The sequence below is a fragment of the Panthera tigris genome, chromosome C2, assembly GCF_018350195.1.
Source record: "Panthera tigris isolate Pti1 chromosome C2, P.tigris_Pti1_mat1.1, whole genome shotgun sequence".
NCBI lineage: Eukaryota > Metazoa > Chordata > Mammalia > Carnivora > Felidae > Panthera > Panthera tigris.
Genome location: NC_056668.1, coordinates 80,315,518 through 80,332,033, shown reverse-complemented (window position 1 = coordinate 80,332,033; position 16,516 = coordinate 80,315,518).

Genomic DNA, 16,516 nt, shown 5'->3' with positions numbered 1-16,516 from the left:
GTTAGACCATCATCAAAAAGACAAGATAACAAATGCTAGCATAGACTGTAAATCAGTACAGCCACAAGGAAAAACAATATGGAGAAGGCTCAAAAAATTAAAAATAGATTTACTATATGACCCAGCAATCCATTTTGGGAAATATGTCCAAAGGAATTGAAACACTAACTTGAGAGCCTCTTTGGAGGTTCTAGCAGGGGAGTGCAGCTACTCGTATACCCTTGACCAAGAACGATCTTCCTCTATCGGGGAAGGTCGTTCTCTTCGACCGAGCCCGCAGCTTCACGAGGGACGCACATGGAGCAGTGAGGAAGGGGACACCCGCCTAGCCAGCCAGATCAGCTGAATCAACCCTGGCGATCATTGGGGTGACAGATGTCGCAGCCAGATCGCCCTCACATCCTTGAAACAATAACTTGAAAAGATATCTGCCCCCCCCCAACCACATGGTCATTAGCAGCATTATTTATGATAGCCAAGATATGGAGACAACCTAAGTGCCCTTCAATAGATAAATGGATAAAGAAGTTGTGAGATACATCTCATATATATATGAGATAATATTGTTCAGTCTTCAAAAACGAGGATGCCTATCATTTGTGACAACATGAATGGACCTTGAGGGCATTATGCTAAGTGAAATAAGCCAGATAGAAAGACAAATACTGTCTGACCTCACTTACATGTGGAATCAAAACCAAACAAACAAACAATTCATAGAAAAACAGATCAGACATGTGATACAAGGGACAGAGGGTGGGGAGAGGGAAAGTAGGAGAAAAATGGTCAACAGGTACAAACTTATAAGATATAGACTTATATATTATATATCTTATATATATACACTTACAAGTATATATACTAATATACTTGTGTCTTATACTAATCGGTACTTTATATAAGTCCTAGGGATGGAATGTACAACATGATAACTACAGCTAACACTGTACAATGTACAGGAAAGTTTAGAGGATAAATCCTAAGAGTTCTCATCACAAGGAGAAAATTTTTTTCTCTCTTTTTTTTTTTGGACCTATTTGAGATGATGGATGTTAGCTGAACCTATTGTGATAATCATTTCACAGTCATTTCACATATATTGTAATCATGTAAATCATGACCACATCATAATCATGACCACAATATATGTAAATAAGACCACTTTAAACTTACACAGTAGTGTATGTCAGAAACATACATTTCTCAATAAAAACTAGGGGAAAAGAGAATTAAGAAAAATATGCCAACCATTCAAATACAGAATCTTCATCCTATTTACACTATAGGTTTAGATAAGCTACCAATAAATACAGAGATGGAAGCTTCTAGAGATATGTGTGGCGTGGAGTGAGAATACCTACCCATCTACTCTTTACTTTCATTAGTGCCTATTTATCCTTGAGCTTCTGCTCCTTCAAACTTCTCTTCCTCTGATGATTCTATCTTTAGTCAAAGGGGAAAACATGCTATAGAGTAAGACAGATGGTTCAAAAGGTAAGTCAAGAGCAGTTCATCAACTTAAAGTAAATAATTTAAGGAAAATAATATTCCATGCAATAATACACATTTTTAATTTAGAAACAGGGTAGCCATATAACTTACCATCCAAAGCAGGACATTCTGGAGAGTGAGGGGGTGTACTAACGGGATAGGGTCCTGGGACTACAGGCATAAATAAACTGGAACTGTCCCAGGAAAGTTGGGATTTATGGTCATCCTATTTAGAAATCAGATGTCTTAATTATAACAGCCGAGGGCAATAGTTTTCCTTTATGTCAAGGCTGGATGCCTCGCAGCAAAAATATTTTGAACTGCTTACAGCAAAACTTGCTGTAGAGGGGAAAAAGAGGTTACAGGCTATTAAGGAGAAATTTCTAAGTGACTACAGGCACTTCCCAACTTGTACTGTCATACATTTATCTGTTCATTTGAGGCTGTGTAAAAATCATCTATATCTTAGGTCATACCTCCATTCTTTTCATTTTGAGATTTATGTTCCTAAGTGATGTAAAAAAGGTTTAAATAGTCAGAATACCTGTAATACTGGGACATGGCAGGCTCTTAGGAAGGCAGCAGCAGCAGGTTGGGGAAAAGGACATAGCTCTCATGGAAGCCGGTAGAAGTAGTAATCACTATCATAGGAGCACCTATTATGAGCTAGACTCCCTTCTAGACACAGGAATCTGACCCACAAGATAGATACACCATAAACAACCATAAGGCCAGCCCTGTAAGGGAAGTTAATTGTTATGCTGTAATAAATAGGCCCAAAGTCTCAGTGACATTACACAATTAAGGTTTAATTCTTGCGCATGTCACAGTCCACTGTGAAGCAAAAGGCTTTCCAGAGCAATTGTCCTCCAGGTGGTGACTCAGAGATCCAGGCGGCTTCCATAACGTGGCTCTATTAGCTCGGAAGCCTTCACTTCTAGTCACGTGACCAGGGAGAGCCAGAACAAGGAGGATCCCACTGGAGCTTTAGGGCCAGGCCTGAAATTGGTATTCATCGCATCCACCCCATTTGATCAGCCAGATTACTCACATGGTCCCACCTACCTGCAAAGGAGGAAATGTAGTCTTGGTTGATGCCAGGAAGAGATTAGTGAGCATCTTCTTAAAAACAGAATCTTATTAAGAACAGAATGCACTTGTGTATTGTAAAATGGTTCCTTTCCCTTCCTCCTGCAAGAAGCATGTGGGAATTTTTCCTCTGATATTCACTGTGAGGACGTGGTCAATCTCCTGGAGGTAAAACTTAGAAAACTGTGGGGACCCCCCTGCATGACTAAGGTTCCTCTGGAGTTTTTGACCCTCAGAATGGTCCTCATTGAGCCTCCAGCAATTTTTCAATCTCAGTTCTAGTTTTCCTACTTCCACAAGGGTCTCCATAAAGGTTTCTGTTTGTAGGCTCCTGCCCTGGTAAGTTGTGATTCTTTGTACGTTTGCCCTGTGACGTCACTTCTCTTTTGCCTATATGAAGAGTTGTTAATTTTTCAGTTTATTCAGGTTTTTACTCGGTAAGACAGAGTGGTGACCTCCAAGCTTCTTACATGCTGCACCAGAAACTGGAACTCTTCACTTTCTTGAGAATACTTTTCGATGCATAAAAGTTTTTAATTTTGATGAAGTTCGATTTGTCTCTTTTTCTTTTGTGGCCCATGCTTTTGTGTCGTATCTAAGAATCTATTGCCAATTCCAAGGGCATGAAGATTTGACTCTGTTTATTTCTAAGAGTTTTAGAGTTTTATGTTCATTAATCCATTTTGGGTTAATTTTTGTACATAGTATGAAGTAGGGGGTCCAAGTCCATTCTTTTGCATGTGGGCACTTGCATATATGGTTGTCCCAGCACCCAATGCAGATCTTTTAATATCATTTTGCTTTCTTAAAAGTCTAGGAATATATTACCTATCAAAAATTAAATAGCTTTTAAAATGCGAAAGATATAATCCATGCAGAAAGAGGAGCAAATTGACAATGCGGTTAAGATCATGAACTCTGAAGCAGGACTGCTTGGGTTTGAATCCTGGCTTCTCCACAAACTAGCTGATTGATCCTGGACAAGGTACTTAATCTTTTGGTGCCTCAGTTTCCTCATACATAAAATTAGGATAATAATAGAATTATTATAAATTATTATGAGAATTAGGTAAATGAGTACATATAAAGTACAGTGCCTGGCTGTAAGTCTTATGTAAGTACTGTTTTAAACAGTCGAATCAATAAGCTTTGAAACTCTAGATATTCCAACCAATGTCCATTCTTTAGGTGCTAAGCTTTCCAGACCAACAGGCACTGAGGGTGGTGAACCAGAAGAAAAACCACTGAAAGTGGTTAATAGCATACTGTGAGAGGAAAAACCCCAACCCTACATTCCAGTTTCCTGGCCATTGGCCCTGGGGAAAACGGCTTCTACCCTGGTCCCCTGGGTTAGTGGGCCCCATATATCACAAGCATAAAGAAATAGTGAGAGCCTCTGTTACCAGCACGGCCAGTGTAACCCACAACCTTAAGGACCAACACAGGGAAGCTTGTCTTTACTTCTCTTGCCCTATGTTCTTGAAACAAAAAGCAACTTTGTTCAAACGTTGGAAAACTATGTAGGTGGGTTGCTGCTATCACTATGATGGACACTGATTTGAAATGTGCAAAACATTTGCATGGTACAAGCTTCATATAAGAGGAAAGGACACCTTGTGACAATTTTTCTCTGGAGCACCTTGCATAACGCAGTATCTATTTCTTTATGCTTTTTGTGTTCCAATTCATAGTTTCAAAGTTTCCCACAAGTTAGCAGTCTCTTCAAAACAATTGCACAAGATGCCTGAGGAACATTTTACAGTATTATCATATCACTGTGTGTGCGTATGTCTCTTACATAATATGTATGAAGATTGATAATGATTCTTTACATTGGCAACAAAATGGACATTGAACATTAGAATTGCAAGTAGTTTTATTTGTATAACAATTTAACACTACTTAATTAAAAATTTTAAATTCAATAAGTTATATTTCAACTTTATTTAAAAATTTTATTAAATAATGAAAATGTATTTTATTAAAACCCTGATATTCTGTTTATTATTATTTGTATGTTGTCTTTTAGTTTAAATAATTTTGAATAATTTAGAAAATATAACATTAAAAACTTATGGAGAGTAATTTTAGCTTTTTATCTTTTACATTTACTTTATAATTTTATTAAACATACTCCATTTTTGAATAATTTCAGTATGATTACATTTTATTTATTTATTTTTAAATGTTTATTTATTTTTGAGAGAGAGCACATGTGAGCAAGGGAGGACAGAGAGAGAAAGAGAGAGAATCCCAAGCAGGTTCCATGCTGTAAGCAAAGAGCCCGAAGTGGGGCTCAAACTCACGAACCATGAGATCATGACCTGAGCCAAAATCAAGTTGGACACTTAACTGACTGGGCCACCCAGGAGCCCTTGTATGATTATATTTTATGTTTTAATCATTTAGATCAGTGTAGTCTAATAGAACTTTATGCAATGATGGAATGTTCTATATCCATGCTGTTTAACCACTAGTCCCATGTGGCTACTGAGTACCTGAAACGTGACTGGTACAACCAAGGAACTTAATTTTTAATTTTATATAATTTTAATCAATTTAAATTTAAATAGCCACATTTAGCTGGTGGCTCTCTTCCTGGAAAATGCAGTTTTAAACCCTACTATCCCTAGAATAGAAATTACATGAAAGTGTTCAGTATAACTACATAATTAGTGAGTTTGCTAGAATAAAGGCAAAAAATAAATTTTATTTTAAAAATAATAATTTACAGTTTATAAATATCTTATCTATTCCTTATCCAAACACCACAGGTCCATGAACAGAACTCCCAGAATATGCAATAATAATTATGTCCAGTCATCTTTGATGTTTTGTCAACATAGAAACCTTCAGCTTTACTCATTTTTTTTAAGTAGGTGCCCAACACAGAGCTTGAACTCACAACCCTGAGATCAAGAGTCAGATGTTTAACTGACTGAGCCACCCAGGCACCCCCATATATTTTCTGTCTAATCATTATGAAGATATATTTGTCAAGAAGGGAGTGTGGAAAGTTGTTTAACTGTTTGTGATTTATAACTTTTAAGTGTTGGCTTATGAAAATGGAAGCCACCATTTGAACACTTGCCCCTAGCTCTCACAAATGTCAGGGCTGGGCCTGTCTGCCCTAAGTCATCCACCTGCAAAGAGAGGAGTCAGCACACCTTCACTGGTCACTGCTCTCAAGCCCCTGGAGTACCACCCCACTTGGCCTCTGCTGGTAACAGGTTCCTTCCCACCCACCCCAACCCCCACTCCCCAGCCCACCTAGCTCCAGCTGCCCGGAAGTTCACAGTCAACTGAGAGATGCATTTCAGATCCTGTAGGGGCCCTTCCCAATCCCATCTACCCAGTATTTGCTGTGCTGTGCTGTCCGGGAGAAGTCTGACCCACAAAATAGCTACCAGCCACTATGCCTTTCTCTAGCAACCTGCTCATTCTCTCCACTCCTCACCTGAGTAATGTGTGCACCCATTCTAGAGGGTGAAAAGTTCTCATGGACTCCCAGCATCATTTTTATTATAATCTCACATAGAAATGTACAAGTAAAAGGGCATAAACTCCTTATGCCTATAGTACTTATTCAACTAGAAAGCTCAAATAGGCTTTTGCAAAACTGCAGTCAATAAAAATAAACCCAGCAACATTAATTTAATGTGATAATGTGTTATGGAAGCTAGGTTGCCAATGCTGAGTTTAACAGTCAAAAGTTATTATCTTGCTGTCAGTTTTTTGCTTATTATGTTTCTGTACTTTAAATTTAATAATACAGGGAATGCCCCATGCAAAATCATATTAAGAACAAACTTTACTTCTTAGTTAGGAGAATTGGGACTCACATTTTTTTTTTTTTAATTGGGACTCACATTTAACCAAAGCCTTGCCCTTGAGCACCAGTTTTAATGAGGTGCTCCTTGCTAACTCCATTAGCTGTCTGGTTATATCTAGGTAAGGGGGCTGCATTATAGCATTATTGATATCCGAAGTGGGCAGCTAATTCCATTAGATTTTGGACTTGGAAATGAAAATTTCTTTCTTTGACTACCTTCAAATACGCTTGCTCATAAATTAAGATTCACACGGTAAATCCCCTCTGCCATGAACATGGTGTTGATTGCCATGGCCCAAGTTCTCCCTTTAGTTCAGGCTCCCTGGGCTTCTGTGCACTTTGCAGTCACAGCTACCTGTGTACCCTACTTCAAAAGGAGATCCCAACGTAACTGGACACAATATCAATGTGGGCCCCAACATACAATGGCTCTGTTTCAACTGTGGTCCTCTATGGGTTTGCATACATAGTTTATCATAAAAATGAATGCACAAAATTTCTGAATCCTCAGGGGTATCTCAGGAAACCCCCCAAATGCCCTTAGCTGAGTGGTTCTCAAAATATGGTCTGCAGATCCCTCGAGGTCCCTGAGACGTGTTACTGGGGTCCTCAGGTTGAAACCATATTTATAATAATTTCTAATGTGGGAAATATTAATAGATATAACCCACATAAACAAAGACTCTGGCCGGGCAAACAAGCATCAAGGTCAACATTTGCTGGCAGTGTTAGACCTTTAAAATCAGTTCAATCCTACTATGTAGTCGCTCTGCCTTAATCTTAATGCCCAGCTCCGCGTGTTTCTCCTGGGATCTAGTGTGCACTATCTCTGGCCTGACCTGAATTCGGAATTATTTTTTCTCTTCCATGGTGGGATTTACAAAGCATTGAGGATGAATCTGAACTTACGTTATGGTCACAAGGTACGCCTCCTGCTGGGGAGGACTGTTACATCCAGTGGAAACGGGAGTAATGGTGGCAAATTATCTGAAGTAACCCCACCTATGTTGGGAATAATCTAATTCTTCAGGCACCCAAGACTTCCCAGATATCCCTCTGTTTTTCACAATTCCTGTTTTTGAGAATGAGGGCCACAACACTGACACAGACACTTGTTGTGTCTAGGAATCCAGCTTCTCAAGTTCTGAATCTAATCAGTTTCTTTTTTTTTCTTTTAATCTTCACTTACTTTTGAGGGAGAGAGAGAGCGGGGGAGGGGGAGAGAGAGAGGGGGACAGAGGATCCGAAGTAGGCTCTGCACTGAGAGCAGTGTCCCAGATATGGGGCTCAAACTCACGAGCGGCGAGATCATGACCTGAGCCGACAGAGCCACCCAGGCGCCCCTGAATCGAATCAGCTTCTGATCTCATTTTACAGCAAGAAGACAAATCACAAGGAAATGGTTCTTCCTGAGTGGGGTCAGCTTCTTTATCTGCCTAGAGCAGTACAGTCCGGAGCCAGAGTCAATTCCTTTCCCAAATGAGGCCATTAGAAACATTACTCTGAGCCATTAGAAACAACCTACCTGTCCTTGCCTACAAACTTCTCCCCAGCCCGTGAAATGACATCTGTCATTGCCTCGGAGCCTCATCTTTAGTGGGCACCTCACCTGCACCCTGAGACCAAAATGTGAGAGCGTAATCAACCTCTTCACTGCTGTACGTCACAGACCTGCTAGCCTTCCTCCGTAAGATGTGGGTATTCTTACTTTCCTCTGCCCGGTGGCATTTTAATCAGGTCCATGGCACTGAGGACATCTTGCAACTCCACTCTCAATACTAGTTTCTGTAACCGTCAGGTTTTTACGCGACTGCAAAGATTCCCGTTGGTATGGGGACTGGTGAAGCAACAAGGGAAGCCATCTCCCTGGCAGCCTGGGCATCTGGATCCCGGTGCTGCTCAGAATGAGAATGGGGAAGCAGAACAAAAGCCCAGTGTTGTTTGGGCTACAACCTTAGCTGGAGAGATCTGCCCTGGCATTTATACTTCCTAAAATAGAAAATTTGACTGAGTCAGATGGCCACCATCCAGATGAAGTGCCTCTACTGAAAAGTGATTCATGCCAACCCGCCCCACAGCATTTAGCCTTCCTTATATTCAGTTGACCCCTGCACCCCTCATGTGCGGTGAGGTCATCTGGATTGTGCCACTCAATTCACTTGGCAAGAACCACAGCAACTGATGCGGACGGCAGCCTATGCAAGTCTTTTTTTTTTTTTGCCAAAGTCAGCCAGGCACGCATCAAGGTGTCATGGATTCATGAGTGAACCCCCTCAACTAGTTCCGTATAATATTCTCAGAGAACATTTTTTTATTTTTATTAAAAAAAATTTTTTTAAGTGTATTTATTTGTCTTGAGAGAGAGAGAGAGCTTGAGTGGGGGAGAACCAGAAAAGAATCCCAAGCAAGCTCCATACTGTCAGCACAGAGCCCAACACAAGGCTGGAACCTACGAACTCTGGGATCATGACGTGAGCCGAAGTCGGCCACTTAACTGACTGAGCCACCCAGGAGCCCTGGGAACATTTTTTTAAAATGTTTGTTTATTTTGAGAAAGGGAGAAAGAAAGAGGGTGAAGGACTATGCCTACATGTGCTGGGTAGGGGCACAGAGACAGCAGAAGAGAGAGAGAATCCCAAGCAGGCTCCACACTCAGTGCAGAGCACGGAGCTCAACCCAGGGCTCTATCTCATGACCCTGAGATTGTGATCTGAGCAGAAATCAAGAATAAGATGCTTAACTGACTGAGGCACCCAGATGCCCTTCAATGAACATTTTAATAAACCCTTACAGCTAAAGTCGTGGTGCTAACTTTTCAAAATCATGACTCCAACTTTGAGGCAGTTTGTGGTTCAGTGAATTGATTTTCAGTATCTCTGTTACTGAGCAATTTATTGAAAGAAAATGCAGACATTAGATCCAAGTTCCATGCCAGTTTTTGTAAGTGACTTGTAAAAAAAGCATCCCCAGTGCCATTTTAACTTTTAAAGGTGCCAAACAAAATGGCTACTAATTAAGTTTCTAGAAATGTGAACTAGTATTTTCCAAACTGCACCCTATAGAAACTATAATAGATACACAGCAAAAATGAGTAAATAAATAAAAACTTTTAAATCCATGGTCAAAAAATTTTGGGAAGAATTTGTATACCACAAGACCTCCTCTTGGACATGTACTCTCCAAGAATATTTGAAGCCCTGAGAAGTTTCATCTTAAAGAAATTTATTTTAGGGGCGCTGAGGTGGCTCAAGCGGTCGAACATCCAACTTTGGCTCAGGTCATGATCTCGCGGTTCGTGAGTTCGAGCCCCACATCAGGCTCTGTGCTGACAGCTCGGAGCCTGGAGCCTGCTTCAGATTCTGTGTCTCCCCCCCTCTATGCCCCTACCCCACTCACACTTTGTCTCTCTCTCCCTCTCTCATTAATAAATAATAAAAACATTTAAAAAATGTTTTAAATAAATTTATTTTAGTTAGCTAAGATTTTCCAGATTTACCTGAACACGTGAATGTTTTTGATTTTGCCTCATGCTTCCTTAGATCCTCATTTTAGGATGTATTGATCTATGTAAATTCTAGGTCAAATGTATAATTTTGAAAAATGTGTAGGACTGAAATGGAACAGGACATTGTATAGACCGTGCCTCCAATCAGGTCCTTAGGAACCAAATTCCAGGACAAGGACTTGAGTGTGGAAAGTTTACCAGGTGGGATCCTCAGGATCAATACCTGTGGGGTGTTAAGACATAGACACAGGTAGAGGGAGAAGCTGAAGTGTTTTGTCATCGCCACCAAGGCCTCATGCCATCATAGGGGGACTCTCTGAAGCTGGGTGGCCCTTTAAAGTTGTCTCACCTTGAGGGAGGATGGCTGGTGTTTGTGCCCCTCATGACCAGGCTGCCTCCGTGGCAGGGCATGATCCTGGGTTGGACAGCTCTCTTCAGCTGAGGGCAGTTCTTGGAGAAGGATGCTGCTGGAGTCTCCAGTTGTTAGGCCATCACCAATTGGGAGATCAAGTACATCAATCCTAAAGAGGTATCTGGGGGAGGACCACAGCATTTATGACATGCCACTGTACACCACTTGGTTTGGGTTTGAGCGATGTCTGGGAACAGTTCCTCCAGGATTCTGATTGGTCATTTTACTTGAGGAAACATGCAACAGAAAGGAAATAGGAACAACAGCCCCACTGATGCAGCTCATGTAGAGGTTGCAACTGACATTCGTCTCCTTTGACGACTGTTTCAGGTTCCCCTCATTCACAACCAGCAGCTCTGTAGGTCCAGGTGGCTTGACTGATCTGGTGATTAAACCCTATGAGGGGTCTGAGACTTACAGTCATGATTGCTGCACTTCCATTTATTACCAAAATTGGATGCTGAATATTTTCTTCCTGCCCCCATGGAGTAACAGCAGCCCCTTATAATCTTCCTTATGATTGAGTCAATTTCCTGCCAGGATGGTGACTCCTTTCCTTCTCTGCTGCTGTCTCTGCACCAGGGGTCAAAACTTGGCCCCTGACAGTCATAGGTAAAAGTTTACTGGAAAATTCACTGAGTCCCTTGGTGGAATCGTTTTCTCTCTGAAAACTGAATCTCTAAACCCATAAAGCTCAGAGTTATGGGAATGGCAAACACGAAGTCCACAAGGGGGTCGCTAGGAATGATGGTGAGCAGGGCAATGCCTAAATCTATCTCTTAGTTTCTGGACCCACGTATTCTACCTACTGAGGAGACAGTGCCATGTTATGGCAGTTGGTTCACGTCTTTCAAACTTTGGGTTTCAGGAACCCCCTTACACTCTTAGAAATAATAGAGGACCCCCAGAGAGGTTTTGTTTATGTGGGTGATCACTATCAATATTGTATTAGAAATTAAAACTGAGAGAAGCACCTTGGTGTCTTAAGTCAGTTGAGTGTCCAACTCTTGATTTCGTCTCAGGTCATGATCTTACGGATGGTGAGTTTGAGCCCCACATCGGGCTCTGTGCTGACAGTGCAGAGCCTGCTTGAGATTTCCCTCTTTCTCTCTCTGCCCTCCCCCCACTCTCTCTTTCTCTCTCTCTCTCAAAAAAAAAATTAAAAAAAGAAATTAGAACTGAGAAAATTTTGAAATACTTTTCATTTGAAGATACTGATGAGGAACACATTACATGTTACAAGAAATAACACCTTAGTGTAATTACTATGAAATTACTTTTGACCTCTTGGAATCCTGAGGCCCAGCCTAATGTGCCAAAATGTTCCAGAATATGAAGGAGGATGATAAAGAACAAAATTTGGTAAGTGAATTTTACTTTCCCTGATTTATAATACTTGAATCTTAAAAGAAGCTAAGGAATATGTTAAAATTTAAGTAAAGTTTGGTCTACTTTAATGGGTTTGCCTTCTTGATTTACTGATTAATACCTTTACCAACAATATGAAGGATTATTCTTAACTTTCTGTGTAATCTGCCTACATGGCAAAAATCTTTACGTTAATCTTTTATATCTCTGTTTAGGAAAAGAATCTCAGTTGTGAAAGAACTTACATATTCTTTACAATCATGTTAACACCTATTTTTTTTTAATTTATGGCTATTTTGATTAAATACGTAACTAAATATTATCAGGTACCCACCATCCCTTCTTAATCAAACGTCCAAATCTCCTCTAACAGCTTTTTGATTTTTTCGTCTCCAATCAAATCCAAATACAGAAATACAGGAGGGAAAAAAAGATTGTTTCAAGATATCTTTTATACCAAAATCTATTTTGAGATTTCCCGGAGGATCCTTGGAAAAAGCACAAAGATTTGTTCTTTCATCTTATAAAAAGAAAGATGCGGGGCGCCTGGGTGGCTCAGTCGGTTGGGCAGCCGACTTCGCTCAGGTCATGATCTCGCGGTCCGTGAGTTCGAGCCCCGCGTCGGGCTCTGTGCTGACAGCTCAGAGCCTGGAGCCTGTTTCAGATTCTGTCTCCCTCTCTCTGACCCTCCCCTGTTCATGCTCTGTCTCTCCGTGTCTCAAAAATAAATAAAACATTAAAAAAAAAAAAAAAAGAAAGATGCTAGAAATAATTAGTTTTTTTCTGGATATATTACTATTGTAGTTTCATGGGAAAAGTTGTCAAATCAGAAGAGGTAGTTGACTTTCAATTTGGATAAGTAAAATATTATTAATACAAGGATCTCAGACATCATAGAATTCATGGAAGTCCCTAGATATTTGTCAGTGTCCTCACTTTTCATATCTCTTAACTTCAGAGGAAACATTGCCTAGACTCTGGTTTTCTTTTCTTTTTTTAAAATTTATTTATTTATTTTGAGACACAGAGAGTGTGAGTGTGGGGGAGGAACAGAGAGAGAGAGGGAGAGAGAGAATCCCAAGCAGGCTGTACACTGTCAATGCAGAGCCCAAGACAGGGCTCTATCCCACAAACTGTGAGATCATGACCTGAACCAAAATCCAGAATTGGATGCTTAACCAACTGAGCCACCCAGGCACCCCTGTTTGGTTTTCTTATATCTGTCGGAATCCTGGCAGCGTTAGACGACAGCTATAGAATGTTAGCCATCATTTCCATCATTTAACATTTAAAATGTTAGCATTGTCACAGTCTTTTTTTATTTGAAGTTAGTATCTTTTATTCTACCAATTTGCAACTGGGGACGCACATCAGACTTACCTACAGAGTTTATAAAAATATGGATGTCTAGACCCATGCCAAATTCACTGAACCTCTTTATATTCTTGGTATATTCTTGTATATGCTTGGCATAATCTTAGTATACAACGTATATTATGTCTCAAGAGTATTTTATTATGTCTCCAGGTTTTTCCTCTATAAAATTATATTTTATCCATTTATATAATCAGATACTCTCTGACTTCTCTGAAACTAGGTTTTATCATTATTCTTAGAAACAAGTTGTCTAAAACTTGCTTTGGAATGGTTTTATCTTGTTTTGCATGCCAAAAAAGCAATCAAGTTTCCTTGTCAGTTTATTATTATCATTAATATTATTCCTGCATCTTCAACAAAGAAAGACAATCTCAGAGCCCCATGGAAAAGGACTATATGAGGTACTACAAAGTATTAGCACTTCAAAGAACAGGCTCTTACATATAGGCTTCTAATGCATCACCTGGACAATTTTCAGGTCATACCAGTGGGTTGGGTCCGGATTTCCAGAACTCTTTCCATTAAAAAGCACGTGAGACTGCTAACTCAAGACCCAATAGAAGAGGGATTCATTACATAGGACTGAATGAACTGATGAAAAAAATGTGATTATGGTTACTTGTTTGAATATGGTTACTTGTAGAATATTGTTGATGTTTTAATGTTTGATTTTCCAAATATAAAAGCAAATACTTGTTTCCTTCTAAATTTTCTGTAACTCATAGTGATGAAATGCTTTTAAATATCAAAATATTTTAAAATTACATCTGATTCTCATTGATCCAGCCCTAAAATTAGAAACTCTTAACCAAGTCGCCATATTTTTCATGGCAATATAATTATTTGCATAGGTTTAGTAAAAATCTGTCCTTTTTGGTTTTTTTTAAATTTTTTTTTACATTTATTTATTTTTGAGAGACAGAGAGAGACAGCGCGAGCAGGGGAGGGGCAGAGAGAGAGGGAGACACAGAATCCAAAGCAGGCTCCAGGCTCTGAGCTGTCAGCACAGAGCCCGACATGGGGCTCGAACCCACGAACCGTGAGATCATGACCTGAGCTGAAGTCGGACACTTAACCGACTGAGCCACCCAGGCACCTCTGTCCTTTTTGGTTTTTAACCAGAATATAATTGGTCCCAGTTATGCAACCAATGTCATATTTGAGAATGATGCTTATTTAATGGAACTTAGGAGGCCAATATTTATATTTATATAGCCTTCCCCAGAAAACTGGCCTGGTACCTGGCTCACAGGATCCCAAGCTTGCAGGAGTGAAGGCTTGACTGAGGCCAAAGGTGGCTCATTCAGGTATGTTGACAGCTCTTCCCTGGCTGTTAGCCAGAGATCATAATTCATGGGCCTCTCCCTCCATAAGCAGCCTGAGTAACCTCATGACATGGTGGCTGATTCACCTAGATCCAGTCCTCAAAGACAGAGAGGAATGAGAGGCAGTAAGGAGTAAGTTTCAGTGCTTTTTATGACCTAGTTTCAAAGTCACACTGTTATTTCTGCCTTATTCTATTTGTTACAAGCAAGTCACTAAGTCCAGCCCACACTCAAAGGGAGGGGAATGAAGCTGTGCCTCTTGAAGGAAAGAATATCAAAGAACTTGTGGGGGTGCCTTGGTGGCTCAGTCAGTTGAGCATCCGACTTCGGCTCAGGTCGTGATCTCACGGCTCACGAGTTCAAGCCCCACATCGGGCTCTGTGCTGACATCTCAGAGCCTGGAGCCTGCTTCAGATTCTGTGTCTCCCTCTTTCTCTCTGCGCCTCCCCTGCTCACACTCTGTCTCTCTCTCTCAAAAATAAACACTGAAAGAAGAAAGAAAGAAAGAAAGAAAGAAAGAAAGAAAGAAAGAAAGAAAGGGAAAGAACGAACTTGTGGACATGTGTGTAAGCCCATCCCAAGGGCAAACCAAAGTTTGGTGACTTCCAAAGCCCTGGCTTGTCCAATCATTCTGGGCCTACCCTCACCTATGGGTAACTGTATGATGTAATGATGAAACAGTCTTCTAATGAATAGCAATAAAACAAAGCAGGCCATAATTGTGTGGTATGATCGAGGTCCAGAAAGTTCCAGGGAAGGCTGGTAAGTCCAACTGGAGTGATCTGGGAGACTTCATGAAGGAAGTGATATTGGACATGAATGTATTTATTTTTAGTTTATTTATTTATTTTGAGAGAGAGAGAGAGAGAGAAAAGTGAGGGGAGTGGGACAGAGGGAGAGAGAGAGAGAGAGAGAGAGAGAGAGAGAGAGAGAGAGAGAACCTGAGCTGAAGAGTGCAGAGAGAGAGAGGGAGAGAGAATCCCAAGCAGGCTTCATGCTGTCGGCACAAAGTCCAACTTGCAGCTCAATCCCACGACCCTGAGATCATGACCTGAACTGAAATTAAGAGTCAGACACTCAACCAATTGAGCCACCCAGGTGCTCCTGGACAGGAGTCTTGAAGAATGAGAGGATTTCAATGGTCTCAGAGTAGAAGCCAGAGGGAGGAACTGATCAGGGAAGGGAGCAAGGCAGATGCTGGTAGGGAGGCAGGAGACAGGTCCTATAGAGTCCTGGGGAGCTGAGAACAATACAGCTTCACTAAAAACAACTAAAATAAAAGAATGGATGGTTTAACTTTAAAGAAGAGAATGGTGTTGGATTATGCATCAAGGTCATGGAGTAGGAAAGGCTGGTTGGGGCTAGATAACAGGAAGCCTGTATGTCAGGGTCAGGACATTAGAAATCCAGGAAAGGCTTCTGATGAGAGAAATCTTTCCAGCATGTGCCTATGTACCAACATGCTTTAGAAAGATTAGCCTGATGAAGACCCAGCCCGGGAAGACCGGGTCAGAGTGGGAGAGGCTAGAAGTGGGAAGGCCAGATGAGAGCTGCTGAGATGGCCATGTGCCCTCCTCACCCCCAGTGCAGCTCAGAGGTGCTCCACCTCGGCTGTACATCAGAGTTACCTTTTTAAGACTCACTGGTGCCCAGCCCTCCCCTCCTGTGGTTCTGATTTAATTAATTTTGGGCTAGTGCCCCCTCGTACCTCATTATCTGAACTCCTCTTGTACCTCCGTGGGTCCTTGTCCCTTAGTTCTTTGTGTTTTTATTGGTTTTAAGTTCCCCCTGGAAGTACCTCTATTTTGCTGACTATTCTCTTCCCCAATGTATTTCAAGTTCTCACACAGCCTATCTTCTCCCAAGACCCCACCAACTTCCATTTCCCCAGAGAAGCTGTTATCAAACCTACATTAGAAGGAAAACAATACGATGGGGCGCCTGGGTGGCTCAGTTGGTTAAACATCTGACTTCAGCTCAGGTCACGATCTCATGGTCCGTGAGTTCGAGCCCCACGTTGGGCTCTGGGCTGATGGTTCAGAGCCTGGAGCCTGCTTCTGATTCTGTGTCTCCCTCTCTCTCTGACCCTCCCCCATTCATGCTCTGTCTCTGTCTCA